The sequence below is a fragment of the Aedes aegypti genome, chromosome 2, assembly GCF_002204515.2.
Source record: "Aedes aegypti strain LVP_AGWG chromosome 2, AaegL5.0 Primary Assembly, whole genome shotgun sequence".
NCBI classification, from domain to species: Eukaryota; Metazoa; Arthropoda; class Insecta; order Diptera; family Culicidae; genus Aedes; species Aedes aegypti.
The window spans coordinates 363,237,566-363,252,877 of record NC_035108.1 but is presented as its reverse complement, the minus strand read 5'-3'; the positions used below and the strand labels follow the sequence as shown (position 1 = coordinate 363,252,877).

Sequence of the window (15,312 nt, the reverse complement as noted above, 5' to 3'; positions counted from 1 at the left end):
CCCACAATGGCTTCCCTTTGAACAACCGATAGTGAACCTCGAGACGAGATGCACCAAATAAGTATTCCATGAATGGGGGCATATGCTTTGTTCTCAGTAAAACCAGATGCGGGTTTTGCACAATCGGGAGAGCACAATTATGACCGGGCGCACGCTGCAGATACTTACTTGGCATGGGGCTTAATTGGAGCTAGTTGCTAAAATCAGTGCCGGCCGTATCTTTCAGCAAAAATCTAATGAAAAAAATACAGTTTTTGAAAAAGCTGCTTTTTTCAAGTATACTATGGATCAATGCACGAGTTCACTAATTTGACGTTTGAGCGGTGCCGAATTAACTGGTCTCCATGGTCACATAAATTACATGGCACCGCTCAAACGTCAAAAAGTAAACGCGTGCATCGGTCCATAACCGCAATTCACGAACTAGGTAGGAGGTCTGCGTTCAGGAGTCCTCTCGTGGTGTAGAGATAACGCTCCCTATCCAGTGAACAGGGAGTCATGAGTTCGATTATCACCGAGAAGACGTGTAACTTTTTCGCAAATTTTTTCTCAATTTGTCCATTTAATCAAATTGTGAAGTAGGTATATGCTAAGTTTAGTTTAACAGTAGATAGAGAAATTTAATGACCATGCGGATTGGATTACCGAACATCTCAATCTATGTGTTAATATATATATGTATATTCGAATGTACAGCCTCTCTGCAGTTATCATGTCGTCACTTGAATACGAAAGACACGTTGAATGCCTTCCCGCATCTGTCTTCTTCTACAATACAGTTGTTGTGGAAGAGATGAAGGTCTGCGCGCTAATGTAGTATTACTTAAGTTATTGTTTTTATTACATTTTCGATTATTATTGTTTCAATAAATGTTCAAAGTTTGACAGGAGTAAACTTCAGTTCCATTATTCTTCACCTAGTGCCGGCCCTGTCATATCGCTCCAGCTAATTTCCCAGCAGCACCCTCCTGTTCATTCAAGTGTGCTAAAACGTGATTCAGGACTAAATAGATCGATTCGGTGCACCACATGGCGAAAGGTTAAGTTCACCCGGTTTGCGATTGTGGAACGACTGCTGAGAACTTTTGTACACCGCACCGTCCAGAGCAGTTGTCATCGAAGAACAGATTAGACAGACACCGCAAATGTCGAGCGTTTGCTCGTAGTTTGCTAGGAAGAATTATGTACCGTTTTGATTCATATTACGGACACTTAAGGCCTCTTGGAAGTATAGCACAGCATAGAGCATTCAAAATAAATCATTCTGTAAGATTCTTCAGCGTTATCGAGCGCCGGAAACCCTTAATTTTCGAATCGTGGGTAAAGAATACGCTTCCGCAACTTGAATAATTTTAAATAAATCGAAATGTATAGCCTTTTGATGATTCTTATTCCGGACGAGTCCTCACTTTTGCCTCATATTCCGGACACTTTGATTCGAATTCCGGACATCTCATGAAAATCATTGAGAGAAAAGTCAAATCATCAAATGAAACTGTTAAACCACTAAAGAGACGTCTAAGGCAGTTGTGCATTATAAATTTGCATAGATATTTATCAAAATAGCTTATTAAAACGAGCCTCGAAATTGTGAACTTTCGGACGGCAAAAATTGAAACATTTCGTGTGAAATGTTTCCCATACAAAGTAGAGTGTCCGGAATTAAAAGCTGTCCGTAATATGAATCAAAACGGTATGCAAGAAGCGAGATATTGTCTGTGTCGATCCTTAAAATAAACAAATTCAAGGCTAATATTTTGACGAGGAGAACGCGTACACAACCCGTTGTTGTGGCCATATTGACAGACAAGCTTCGATGGAATTGTTGCCGCAAATAATGAAAAAGGAGGGAGACGTGTGAAAATGAAAGGCGATCTCGTTTTGATGGAATGCAACAATGTTGCCGTGAAGGTTCAGCCGTCTTTTGACCTGACAAAGTGGGCACTTTTGAAATATTAACCCCTCAAGTTCAATAGCTCAAATAGCTTTATTGTTTGCTTTTGTGACAAACAAATCGTGCATAGAGTTTATACTTATGAAAAGTTTGTTAAATTGAATACATTTTATTTGGAAATTGGCAAACAATGCAGTGTTGTTCTTTAAATGCTTGGAAATAACTTTTTTTTTATTTATTTGGGCACGTTTTTTCCTATTTATTTTTCAAACACAATTTTGTCGTTCTTTTAAAATCGAGAAATGTTTCAATTTTTGCATACTGCCCATAATCTCATCTATACATATGGGAAATCTCATAAAACATTGAACAGTTATGCAAATATAGGCAGAGTACTACTATGTTCTAACTGTCATCCATATCAAGAATACAGAATAGAATTAAAAAAATATATATGAAAGGTAAAAGAGGCTGACAAAATTAACGCTTAACTGTATGATATCACTGGATAAAAGTAATCTGCTCAAAGCAGGAAATCATTAGCTATAATTAGAATATCGCGTATTCTAAATTAAAATTAAAATTAACAATATTATGTGTTAAATAAATGAGAACGAGTCACATATAATTAACACAAATTTAATATTAAACGTTAATAATTTGCCATTTTTTGGTCCATTGCAAGTTTTAAAACTATTGAATCTCCAATTATCGCATGCATGTTAATCACCCAAAAACGTTAACGAAGCGATGTCATTGGACCAACTCAAGCTGACATAACGAACGATGATGGCCGCGAAAATTTATGGTGTCTGGAATACCACGGTCAGTGCGCAGAAAAATGTCAAATTTTCCTATTTCATGCTTGAGATTTTACGCGCATGTGTTATCACTCACACAAATCAACGGTCAAACAATTTTGCACTCGCGGAAAGTTCGATGGTTGTTCGAGATTTTAGTATGACACTACCAACGCTGATCACGAAAATCATAGGGGAACTATTTAGATAAATTTAATGTCAAATCTCTCTATAACGAGATTTTCAACGGTCCCTTTAGATTCCTACCCAGGTAACCAATGAGCATTTGAATAAGTCGCACGGTGGACTATTTATTGCATTGAAACTGCTAATTGCCCTATCAAAGCATTTTGATAACTCAGCTGCCTTGAATGAGCATAAGTACTGCTGTTTAAAATCATTCTGCTGTTAATGGACATTTCAACTGCACGGGATGTTTTTGGATTGAAGCAATCAAAATGCTTTTTTATTGCCACACGATTGCTACATGTGAAGAGATCACCTGTACTCTTACTTATTCACCAACATATCCCTTCTTGCTCTCTCGTTCAATGTTTCTATGGATCTATTTTGACTCGCACTCACGCATGATATCGTAAGGAACCGTCAATGCCTGCACTGAAAAGTAAAATATTTCTCTCCTTCTCTCACTCGAACACAAACCAGCAGTTTTGGAATGATGATTGTGATTACAATTTTAATCGCTTCACCTTCTTTTGATGGACTCAGTCAGTAAAGATGAATAAATAATATAGGGTATCGGCCAGCAAAAAGAAATCTTGCTGGTCTTCTGCAATGAATTATATGGCATTCATGGATGCCTATCGTTGATGATCTCACACAGAAATAAAATGTAATCACATACCTTAAAATGCGCATTAAGCCAATGCTTCTCATCGAACGTCCTGTAGCACCTCCTGAAGCGCGAAGGAACAACCTTAACATTTCCTGCTATCATCCTTTGGATTAGATGTTCGGATCCCAGTTATAAATTAGGAAGCAAAAATCTGCATAGCATCCACGTCGGTGTGTGGAAGAGTGAGAAAGTAGTAAAACCTATTTTTGTTTTGCTCTTCAGCGAGGCGTTACGCTTATTTTGACAGTAAGATGAAATGTTTCTGAAGGTGTAGCATTGAAGCAGCCCTATATTTCGCCAAAACCTGCTTTTGCGCTGCACTACCAGCAGCTATATGTCCTCTGAGCATTTAATGCCTTGCTTTTTAGATGAATATAATGCTTGATAAGTGCTGTTACAAATGCTTCTTGGTTACTTGGGTAATTTCAAAAAAAATCGAAAGGGATTTTCATTCTGTAATCGGTTTTGGAACAAATAAAACAAATCACAAAAGCTTTCGACATTCTTAATACTCAAAAGGCTAAGCTCTTAAAACAGGACCTAAAGGACACAAATTTTCAACTTAAAAAAAATCATAACTCTCGAAAATCTCAATCAATTCTGTTGAAATTTTCAGACAAGGTTCAAATTAGTATTCTAGTGTTGATTTTTATGGATGACAAAACCTCGAATGCCGGATGGTTCCGGAGTAATTCCAGATTCCCATGGCTATTTAGGCTATTTCAATAATGTCTCTGTTTTTATGCCGATAGAACGTCCCTGAAAGGACATCATGAATACAATCCTACCTAAGACGAATCACAACAGTTAAAAGTATAGAATTATTAGGTCTTCCAATTTGCCCCCAGTCTTCTCCGAAGTGCCCCGGGAGAACCTGTAAGAGGAGGCAATCGCGATTTCGCACCAAAATGGGTCGTGCGACAGCTTTTTCTTCATATGATTTTTCATGAGAAGACTTTCAATGTATTGGGAAAGGATCATTGGTCACATTGGCCGTTTCTGGACCAACTAGGGTTGATGGAACAAGTAACAGGCAAAATTTTCGTTTTCACTTTAAAACATGTCATTGAGTGATCATTGTGCTCGATTGGCCGGGATGCCCTTAGGGAACTGCTTCGAGGGAACAATTGCATATTCTTACCAATACAGGTCGTGTGACAGCATTTTCTGCATAATATCTAATGGGAATACTATCTATGTATTTGGAAAGAATCATTGGCGATCAATCAAGCTCAAACTCAATTACCGTAAAATCGGGTGTAATTGATCAGAAGGGTGAAATTGATCATCGTATCACACGATTTTATTTATTCGTAATTGAGCACAAATATCAATGTAAGCTGCAGTAAATGAACGTTGCTTGTCGTAACTATTGTAGAATTGTGTGTTGTGAAGTTTTTTTGCGTTAAAGAATGTTTATTACTATGAAAATAACGTAAAATTTCAAAATCATGCACGGTGCAGTATTGACAAACAGCTATGAACTTCTATTTATAAGCAAGGATTTGAACATGGTATAAACCTGAAATTTTGTGACGTTGCTTGAGATATATCCCCAAACCAGATTTCATCACCAAAACTCGTACCAATTAGCTCATATGGTTGAAATAATTGAATTTCTGTTAGATATCATTGAATTCCTTAGGAAATTGCATACATTTAGGCGTTTTCGGCGTAATTCTTGAAATTAAACTATTCGTTATATATATGAATATTGCATTGTTAAAAATTTTACAAGCATATTCGGATTCAGGGAGCTCAAATTTATCATATAAAGTTGTTTTGGAAACTAACAATAATGGCATTGACAAGTGATCAATTTCACCCCGAAATGAGATCCCCTGAAGACACCAACTTTGCCTACCACCGCCACCTTGGGAATATTTTCCAAACTACTATGTTTTAGGCGAATAGATCTTATTTAGCTGACTTTTTTTGTCGAAGACACCATTTCGTATCTCATCACTGGACTGTAATATAAAAAATAAAATGTTTGACCACTAGTGCCACTATGTTTTCCGAACTAATAAGGTTTCAGGTGGATAGGTCTCATTTAGTTGAGCAACTTTGTCCGGGACACCAACTTTGTATCTAATCACTTAACTCAGATATAAGCAAATAAAATGTTTGCCCACTAGCGCCATCATGTGAGTATTTTCCGAACTAATAAGGTTTAATGAGAATAGGTCTCATTTAGTTGTTTAACTATGTCAAAGACACCAATTTTGTGTCACATAACTGAACTTATATAGGGTAAATGATCCAATGGTTGTGACTGTACCTATAGTTGCGGTAATTCTGTTTAGGCCGCTTTTAATGAATTAGCTGCAGAACTGGCATTGTCAGGCACTCCCAATCGATAGATCAGCTTCTTGAATCCTGGAACAGTAGAAAACAACGTTGGATTGCCTTCAAAGTTGACTAAATACCTCCAAAATTACTTGAAGTTCACTCGCTTGTACCAATAGTTGCGGTAAAGTGTTCCTATAGTGAAGGATCCCATAAGAAAACCACGGATACCGCAACTATAGGAACACAAGTTAAAAATATAACGCAACTAATGGAACAGAGTACCAAAAGTGGAGGTATTATTTTCACTGACATGCCGTGGGTTACTGCTATGTAATCATTTTTCTTTTTATTTTTTAAGTCAATGGTCGTTACTTCCCGTTACAACATTAACATGCGCATTAATTGCGCTTCTCGAATTTAAGCGGTTAAATGCAGTTCAATCGTGCTTAGTACCTCCACTATTGGTACATCTACCTTATAAGCAAATAAAATATTTGTCCATTTGCCATCTTGTGAGTGTTTTTCGAACTAAAAAGGATTTATTTAGGTCTCATTTAGTTATTTAACTTTGCTGTACACACTAAATTTGTATCTTATAACTAGACTGAGATATAAGCAAACAAGGTCTTTGTCCATTAGCGCCATCTTGTGAATGTTTTCCGGACTAATAAGTTTTTGGACGAAGAGATCTCATTTAATTCAACACATTTGTCGAAGACACCAACTTTGTCCTCATCACTGAAACAATCAAAATGTTCGACCACTTGCGCTATCTTGTGAGTGTTTTGCGGACTAATAATGTTTTCGGCGGATAGATCTCATATAGTTGATCAACTATCACAACATCACCTTGGTTTGGGTCCCTTCTCATTGCTCGATTCCGGGCAATGAGAAAGCGGACTCACTCGCCAAGGTGGGCGCTATGGAAGGTAATATTTACGAACGGCGTATTACCTTCAATGAATTTTTCACAATTGCTCGCCAGCAAGCCATGATCAGTTGGCAACAAAAATGGAATGAAGGGGATCTAGGCAGGTGGTTACATTCTATTCTCCCACAGGTATCGAATAGACCGTGGTTTAAGGGGTTGGACATGAGCCGAGATTTTATCAAGGTAATGTGTCGTCTGATGTCCAATCACTACTCCCTGGGTTCACACTTTTATCGAATAGGCCTCGCAGACAGCAATCGATGTGGTTGCGGCGCAGGTTACCAAGACATCAATCATGTCGTGTGGTATTGTCCCGAATACGAAACTGCCAGAACCAATTTATGTGCATCCCTCAGGGCCCAAGGAAAACCAGATAAGGAAGACATTAGAGATGTTTTGGGTAGGCTAGACTTCGATTACATGTTCCTCCTCTTCAAATTTTTGAAGGATATTGACGTTTTTGTTTGATTACCCATGTCTGTCGTTCCGTTTGTCCACCTTGCTTTCCTTGAAACCGTTTTGTTGTATCGTTACAGGTCGTGTAAGTCCGCCCCATGACTGACGAACAGCACCATACCGCCACTTTGCTGCTAACTGTGATCAATCAAACCTTTAAATCCCATCCTTACCCAAAAAATAATTGTATTCCCTAACCTCGACCAAACCGCGAGTTTTTCGGTTCCCCAAAACTAACATAGATATTTAAGAAGCAAACAAGATTTTGTAAACCAAATCAAATGAATTCGGCTCCGTTATGCCTGACGGCGCTTGAGCCTATCAAATAAACGAATAAGTAAAAAAAAAATAGTTGATCAACTTTGCCAAAAACCTTTATATTGTATTTTTTTGCTGGAATGAGATACAAACGAAGCAGACATTTGTACGCCAATATTCCATTCTCCGGCTGTGAAACATCCATGCGCGAGATGTGTACAGACCTGTCAATGACCTATTATGATCACTGAGGGTACCACATTTGTTAATGTGGAAACTAACCCGACATATTTCCGTGTAAAGGAACGGCATTTAACAAGTTGGTTATCTTCGAGCCCTGAAGAAGATCCAAACCATAGGATCGAAATGCCGGCGATGAATTGAAATTATCGACGCTTTTGATTGTGATTGCAAGCCCAAATCCAAAAAATAAGTTCACAAAATACCAGTCAAGATCACTAAAGAACGCCAGAAAGTTGTTTCATATGTTGCTTCTAAATGCGTCATTTGTTGAAGCCTGTGCGCCACTTAGTGAGTTAATTCTGAATTAAAATAATTACCAAGTGGAAATCAACAGTCCTGTGATCAACTTTGCAGGGGGCAGTTTTCTCCTAAACTTCTTTTTTTTTCAAGATGTTTTCACTACAAATACTGCCTAATTCATAGGACGCTTGGCGTTCGAGTCTTCTGTCCTATTTTCAGGCATATATGGGATAATTTCGTGGTTAACCTTTACAATACTACTTAGGTGCCGACATCGAAATTTCAAAATTATGTTCGATCGATTTTGATGAAATTTTCAAGAAAAATCACAAATGAGTTAAATTTTTGATTCATGTATTAAAAATTTCAAATTTGGTAATGACTTTGGACTGAAGCCCTAATTTGTTGATCTTCATAGAATATTTCGTAATTAAAATTATTGGGGAAACACAAGAATACTTGTTGAAATCAATGTAATACGTCGCCTCTCTTCATCTCGATATCGAAAGGACCATCGAGGTAGGGAGAGATCGAGACAATGAACATTAAATTAATGAGCACTAGATTGAAAATCACTCCGTTACTAGGAAAATAATAAACAAACAACAGCAGTTTACGGAACAAGTTGCAGAATGATGATTTTAACAGGACGAGTGGTAAATTTATCCTACGAGGCTTGCCATAAAAATCCAGTTCTGCAACGAGTTACGTACAACATTTTAGAAATTCCGTTAAAGACCACTTGAGGGCACCAGGAATTATATCGGAATGCATTCACCATTATTTTACAATTTCTGAAAAAGTGTTGTGTTATGATTCATTACGCAACTCAAAACAGTTGCGTAATGAATTATTACAGCACTGATTTCAGTTGCGTAATGACTATTCCCGCACTGCATACTGCAGGGCAGGAAAGTAGGCCGTTTCATGACAGATTGACGTCATGAAAAACAGCCTATTACGATGAGAATTTGCAAAAACTTCATTTAGAGTTTCCAAATTGTTCTGAATCACTTAAATCTGGTCTAGTAATCTTTGATAATGTTCATATCAACATATGGAGAGAAAATTGGGAGCATAAAATCAACAGGAACACATCGAGACATGGAGATATCGAGAAAAGAAGATATCGGGATATGGAGAGAGAAATCGTATAAAAATTGGTGCAAAAATATGGAGACACAAAAATGTTATCGAGGTTTGAATATTTTTATTGCGTAACAATATGAAATTTTCAATAAATGAATCAAAAATATAACTCATTTGTATTTTTCCTGAAAATTTCATCAAAATTGGTCGAACGATTGCGAAGTAACAGAATTTTGAAACTTCGATGTCAGCAGCCAGTACTGTAAAGTTTAGTCTCATCTTGAAGATATAGCTTGATTCGATAACATCTGGGATTATTTATATTTGCATATCACTTCGATGCCCTCAACCTTAATTTACAATTTTGGGTAATAATAATAGTATGTAAGTATGTCATCATCGCGTTGCTTATTGAATTTCTTTGAATTCTTAGATATTTGTGACTTTCACTTGTTTATTTTTGGTATAAAATGATGCGCAAAAGAAGCATTTCAAAACATTATTCATACAATAGCCTTACCATAGGGAGAGAGGTGGTTTAAAAAGCTCAAATGTCTTACGTAATCAAGGGACAGCCCTTAACCCCTCTACCGGCAGCTTCATTTTGTACCGCTGAAAAAAATATTCAAATTGCGATTACTTTTTTTTTCTCAATAGTTTGGCACTATTTTTTCACAAACCTCAAAAAACTCTTCTAGTTTAAGAAGCCGTGTCGATAATGATCTTTACTGATCTAGTTTTGAAGATATTCCGATGTTCCTTGGGGGACCGACATTATCCATCCATTACCCATGTCTTTGGCGGCCATTTTATTTTTGGTCAATTTATATAAAAAATAAAATGTGTGCTAAACAATGTAAGGTAATAAGAAGCTACTGTGAAAAAAAATATACAAATCGGTACAGTATTCTTGGAGAAATCTGAAAATTACGATATGAGGTTTTTTAGACTTTTCAAGATCTTTATTTGTCCAGTGTGGTACCAGAAACATAAATGCTTATTACTCAAAGACGGCTGCACCAAATTGCTTCATTTCTTCACAACATACTTCCTTTAATGTTTTATTTTTGAGGAGTGAATATCCGAATACGATAAAAATTCTGTCGCCTGAGATATTTACGTGGGTTATGGCTTCGCGTCGGTCCCCCAAGGAATTTTGAAATATCTTCGGTTCCAGATGACCAATGATCAGTATCGACACATATTCTAAAACTAGAAGAGTTTTTTGAGAGCTGGTGAAAAAATGGTGGTAAAATATCAAGAAACAAACAAGTAATCGCGATTTGAATATTTTTTTAGCGGTAAAAAATTAAGCTGCCGGTAGAGGGGTTAAAGAGTGTCTTGAGTAGCATAAAAAGTAGTCTATGGTTTTCAGAGAAAGTAATCATTCAATGTATAATCATATTATTACCTACAATTCCCTAACTTTATTAAAAAAAATGAACTATTCTTAATGTAATAAAATAATCATTAGAGAGCTTTAGTTGCCATTTTTTCAGTTTCTAGTATATTTTCATTATATTTCATGATTTTGACTGTATATAATTGAGATTAAACGTACGAAATAGTCCCTACTTTAGCCCCTCCTCTTCCTAGCTACCTTCGTGTTTCTATAAATAATCATATAATGAATTTACATGAAATAACTATATTATTAGAATTCACGAATAAGATTTACAATGAATATAATTAATTTTCAAACATATACAAACCCCTTTTTTAGCCCCTCCTTACTACTACCAGTACTGTTGAAACATTGTAAAATGTAGGACTGAATTATTTGAAATGTATGTACAAAAACCAAAGAAAAATATTCGAAAAAAAAAATACTATCGATAATTGAGTCTAGAATTCCTGATAATCGAGTCTCCGGATAATAGAATCCGATCTGTATTTTGTAAAAAAAAGTCAGCTAAGAAAGTTTGACCCTTTTCAACTGATAGTCCAGATAAATTTTGGAATAGTAAAGTGGCGTATTATGTCAAGGTCTACATATGCGGAAAATTTCATTGAAATCCAAGAGGGAGCTGCCATCTTGGAATACGATTTGGAGCGAACAATGTCCTTTATTACAATCCATTAACGTAATCAGGATTGAGTTTCGATATTTTTTATGATTCAAAGGTACTTCCTTTAAAAACGTGGTTTTTAATTTAAAAAAAAATAGTCAAGAAATTCAAGTACCGTCGGACGGGGCTACTTTTGATTCCAGGGGCTGCTTTGGACACTCACTTTTTGTATTTATTAGCAGCGTAAATGATAATCTGAGCAATTTTGTGTCTTCAGCACTTTTGTTAACTAATATATGCTCTACCACTAGGCATGATTTTTTCTTGGAACAACATCAACAATAACAGGATAAACAAGAAAACATTTCAAAAAAGCCCGAATAAATATTCACAAGGTATAAAATATTGGCTATACAAACATTGTTAGAATTTTACCCATGTCTTGGAAACACAAAACTATCGAATCGTCATGTTTCATGAAAATCTTGTGATTTGTTTTGCTTAAAATTGTTGTTTTATTAAAATAATTGATCAAAGGTCTTATTTTTGCGACTATTATTTTATTATAATGTTTTGGTTTGTGTATTTTACAACTTAAAAAATATAAAATAAATGTTTGTAAAAGTAAATAGATATAAAACACATATATTTCAATACGTACCAATGCCAAATTCACAACATAATCTCTAAAAAAATATTTTTCGTCATATTTTACATGAATTTGTAGTACAGAACAGTTGCATCCTTTAAATGCCTAAATCATACTACATTTAAACCAGCTCTAAACTGCTAAGAAGCTAAAAGCATATTACAAAAGCAAACTTACTTCTTTACTATCTTGCTAAACTTTACTTCATAGATTGCGTTTTTAATGAAAATTACTTACTGGTATTAAATTAGTTACCGGTATTAATGTCATCCTTCAACATATCGTTCATATAACAGTAAGAATAGAAAAAAAAGTTTTTGTACATAACTTATTTATCATCGCAGTAGCTAGTAGTTACGTCGTTCGTTTATGTCGACTTGAAAATCGAGCATTCATAACTGATAGTCCATTTCAGAGGAAGTTGAAAATTTAAGTTTATATATGTTTAATTGATTCTAGCTTTGAAATTTTCTACATTAAGGTTATCAATGAAAAACGTTCCATAACATCACAGTGGATGACAATTAGTTGAATCAGTTTGAAAGTTATAAGGAAAAATCATTTCATTAGCAAATTGTGAAAATATCCAAAATATCCCCTTTTTTGTCATGAAGGAAACACTTTTTTCGCTATTCAAGCATTTTTGTTATTTCTTGATGGATTTGCATCGTATTTTGCACATTTGTTACGTACATATACAACTTAATTATAGGCAAAACTCATCAACATCCATCCATAATTCTAAGAGTTACAAATCCTCAAAGTTAAAGAATGTGGAAATAATGTCAAAAGAAGCCCCGTTTGACGGTATATAACATTCTAAAACACGGGTAATAAAAATGAATAAAACATTTTTCAATATTCTTCATTAATCTTTGAGTGCAGTAACTTGCAATAGAAATTGTTTCCACAAATGTTGCAGTAGGACGGAAGTAAATCATCATTGGCAAAACTCAACTGCCAGTGATAGCATATTCGTTCTTTTTTACAGAATTGATAGAACATAAGTCTTTGAATCAGAAAAGTGTTTTGCTTTTATTTTCAAAGAATTTATTTTACAAGGACCAATTTTGTTTTCGGATGACTTCATAACCTGATCTTTTAACTACTGTAGTGGAACGATCTTGCTTGCGTCCATTCTTGTAATGGGATGAATGGTCGGTGTGCTGACAGACTAGACCAAGTGTTTTAAATGGTTTCAAGAAAATATACCCCCGGCATTCGCAAAATCGAAATATTTGAATTATTTGCTGGATCGGAAAAAGCATCGGAGAAAACGAAATTGTTGAAGTTTTCAACCTATCTTAAGAACACCAAACTATTATCTTGCCCGATCTGTCTGAACACCGACCAAATTGAAATCATATATTCCTAATTTTTAAGAAGGAACACCCATTTTTCATTGATTATCCTAATAATGGAAGGTAATTCATTATACATCAATGGGACAGAGTTGTTTCTACCGACTGCTAAACGATTTGATAGCATCCTAAGGTGTTTTAATCTATAAAACTAAAGTATCGCTTCTTAGAAAATACATATCTTCTGAAGGTCGTAAAATTTGACTAAATACTTAGCTAACAAAAAAAAGGTTCGGGTTCTTGGGGTCAAACCTTAATTGTTCATTTGATTTTAATAAATACTTTCAGCTGCATCGAAAATATTAATTACAAAGTTTCAAGAAATTTTGACAAAACTTTAAAAAAATACCTACATATAATTATTGGAACATTTGTTTGATGATTGAAAAATTTTGTTTGTTTAATTCCAAATGCTTCTGAAATGTTTCAAAAACGATTAAAGGAATTTGTTTAGAAATACCTGGAATAGTTGCTACGCCTCCAAAAAATAACATTGGTTTTATTTATAGTCTCTTATGATCTTAATGTTATATTAACGACTTCCTTTGGAAGGGAGGTTGGCCCCATGATGAACTAGCCTAGGATAGAAAATCTCGTTAATAAAAACAAAAATTATCATTTAGGGAAACATAAACTTCTTATAAAAGTTTGATGCATTCCTAATGTTATAAAACACGTGAGCTTATTTGTGGATCATTATACATATTGGTACATAATGTGAAATCATTTTGGTAGCGCAAACTTGTTCCATAAAACAGAAAAAAAAAACGAAACGTGCTTCGATTTTGACTAGGAAACGCACAAATGGAGTTTTTCCAGCCCCCTAGAGTAATGGAACGGCTTTGTTGGCACAGTGTAAAATCATGTGTGGTAGTGTAATTTTTGCAATTGTTAACACGATACTTATAAGTTGAAGAACACTTAAAGCTAATAAGAAATGGTTTTTATTAAAGTAACCGTCTACCAATCGGAAACTTCAACCCTCGTGGTCACAAACGCTCACGCAGCAACAACAATGACAACAACGACAACGACAACGATAGAAGCTCTCGGGACGCTCGCTGTACTATTCTCCCTAGCATCAACCAGATCTCCAAGATATTGCATCATTTTGAGCCATTTAATTGCACTAAATTGCGCGCTTCTCTACCTAGCGGCAGTGAACCTCTCCGGGCTGCTATTTACATTTCCATCTCAATGGTAGCACTAAACCGTCACTACTATTCCTCGTTGCTGCTGTTAGTATTGCCACTGCTTCAAAACTACTTCTATTCTCCACCGAAAAAAAAACTAGCATTCAAACAGCTTCTCATCGAGCTGACCGCCAAACCGCCGCAGTCGATAATGGAGATCAGCTTCGAGCACACACCGAGCATTCACACAGGCAAATCATCAACGGCGAGAGACGACGCAGCTGATAACGACATTGAACTTCAAGTACGAATTAGCCGAAAGATTCGTCGACTTCGGTTGCGAAATTAACACTCTCGTCCAGACTGCGGCGCGTTCGGCTGATGCTCTTCTCGCATCAATATACTAAATATCAACTTCCAATACACTAAAAAACCCCCGTCTCACTTAGTATAGCGGGAGTAGACGGCAGGAAACAAGATTACGCACCACACAACCGTCAATGCTGAGGGAAGGAACCGCGCGAGCCGCGTGCAACACTGCTCACGAAATGAGGAAGCGTGTTGACACTACCAGCGAACGAAACGAACTGAGCGCGAACTGGCCGGACTGCCACGAGATATGAGTTCAAGATTCGCGAGAGTTGGCCGGCATGACGTGTTTCGCCAACAGCGGAAGAGAGTGAGAGACACTTACTTACTTTGGACTTAAGTCGCGAGTTGTATACTTAGGTTTTCTCTAGAGAAGAATGAATATTAAAAATTCATTTTGGCTACAACGGGAACTAAAACGAACGATTTGTGGTTAAATAGTCAAGCGGCGAACCTGAGCAATTAAGATTTTCATTGAATATTGTGCAAAATTCATTATTTTTTAAAGATCCATATATACTGAACGTGTCTTACGAAATTTCGTTACGGTTTACGACTTATTCGTCTTTCTGTAGCATCGATTTGCTTCAATCATTGTGATAGTACTTAGTAAATTAATTAATTTCTAGTAACCACAAGTTTGGCTTCTTATTTTCACAACGGAGAACTAGTGAGCTTCTTTAACGTAAGTGTTCACCGAGTCATTCAATTTATTTTTTAATAAGACTCTCT

The 15,312-nt window shown here is 36.0% G+C and overlaps 1 protein-coding gene across 3 annotated transcripts in view; it reads right to left on the bottom strand.

Moving 5' to 3' along the window:
• The window catches only part of LOC5565708 (protein spaetzle 3), a 94,200-nt gene extending 79,407 nt beyond the window's left edge, over nt 1-14,793 (bottom strand). Inside the window, exon 1 of one of the 3 annotated variants that reach the window (XM_021846516.1) lies at nt 14,657-14,793. The gene's annotated coding sequence lies outside the window, so the exon portion shown is untranslated. Of the gene's footprint in view, nt 1-14,228; nt 14,391-14,656 lie in introns of those variants that run through there. The other 2 variants (XM_021846515.1, XM_021846517.1) reach the window with 2 other exon arrangements.
• Nucleotides 14,794-15,312: the final 519 nt, after the last annotated feature.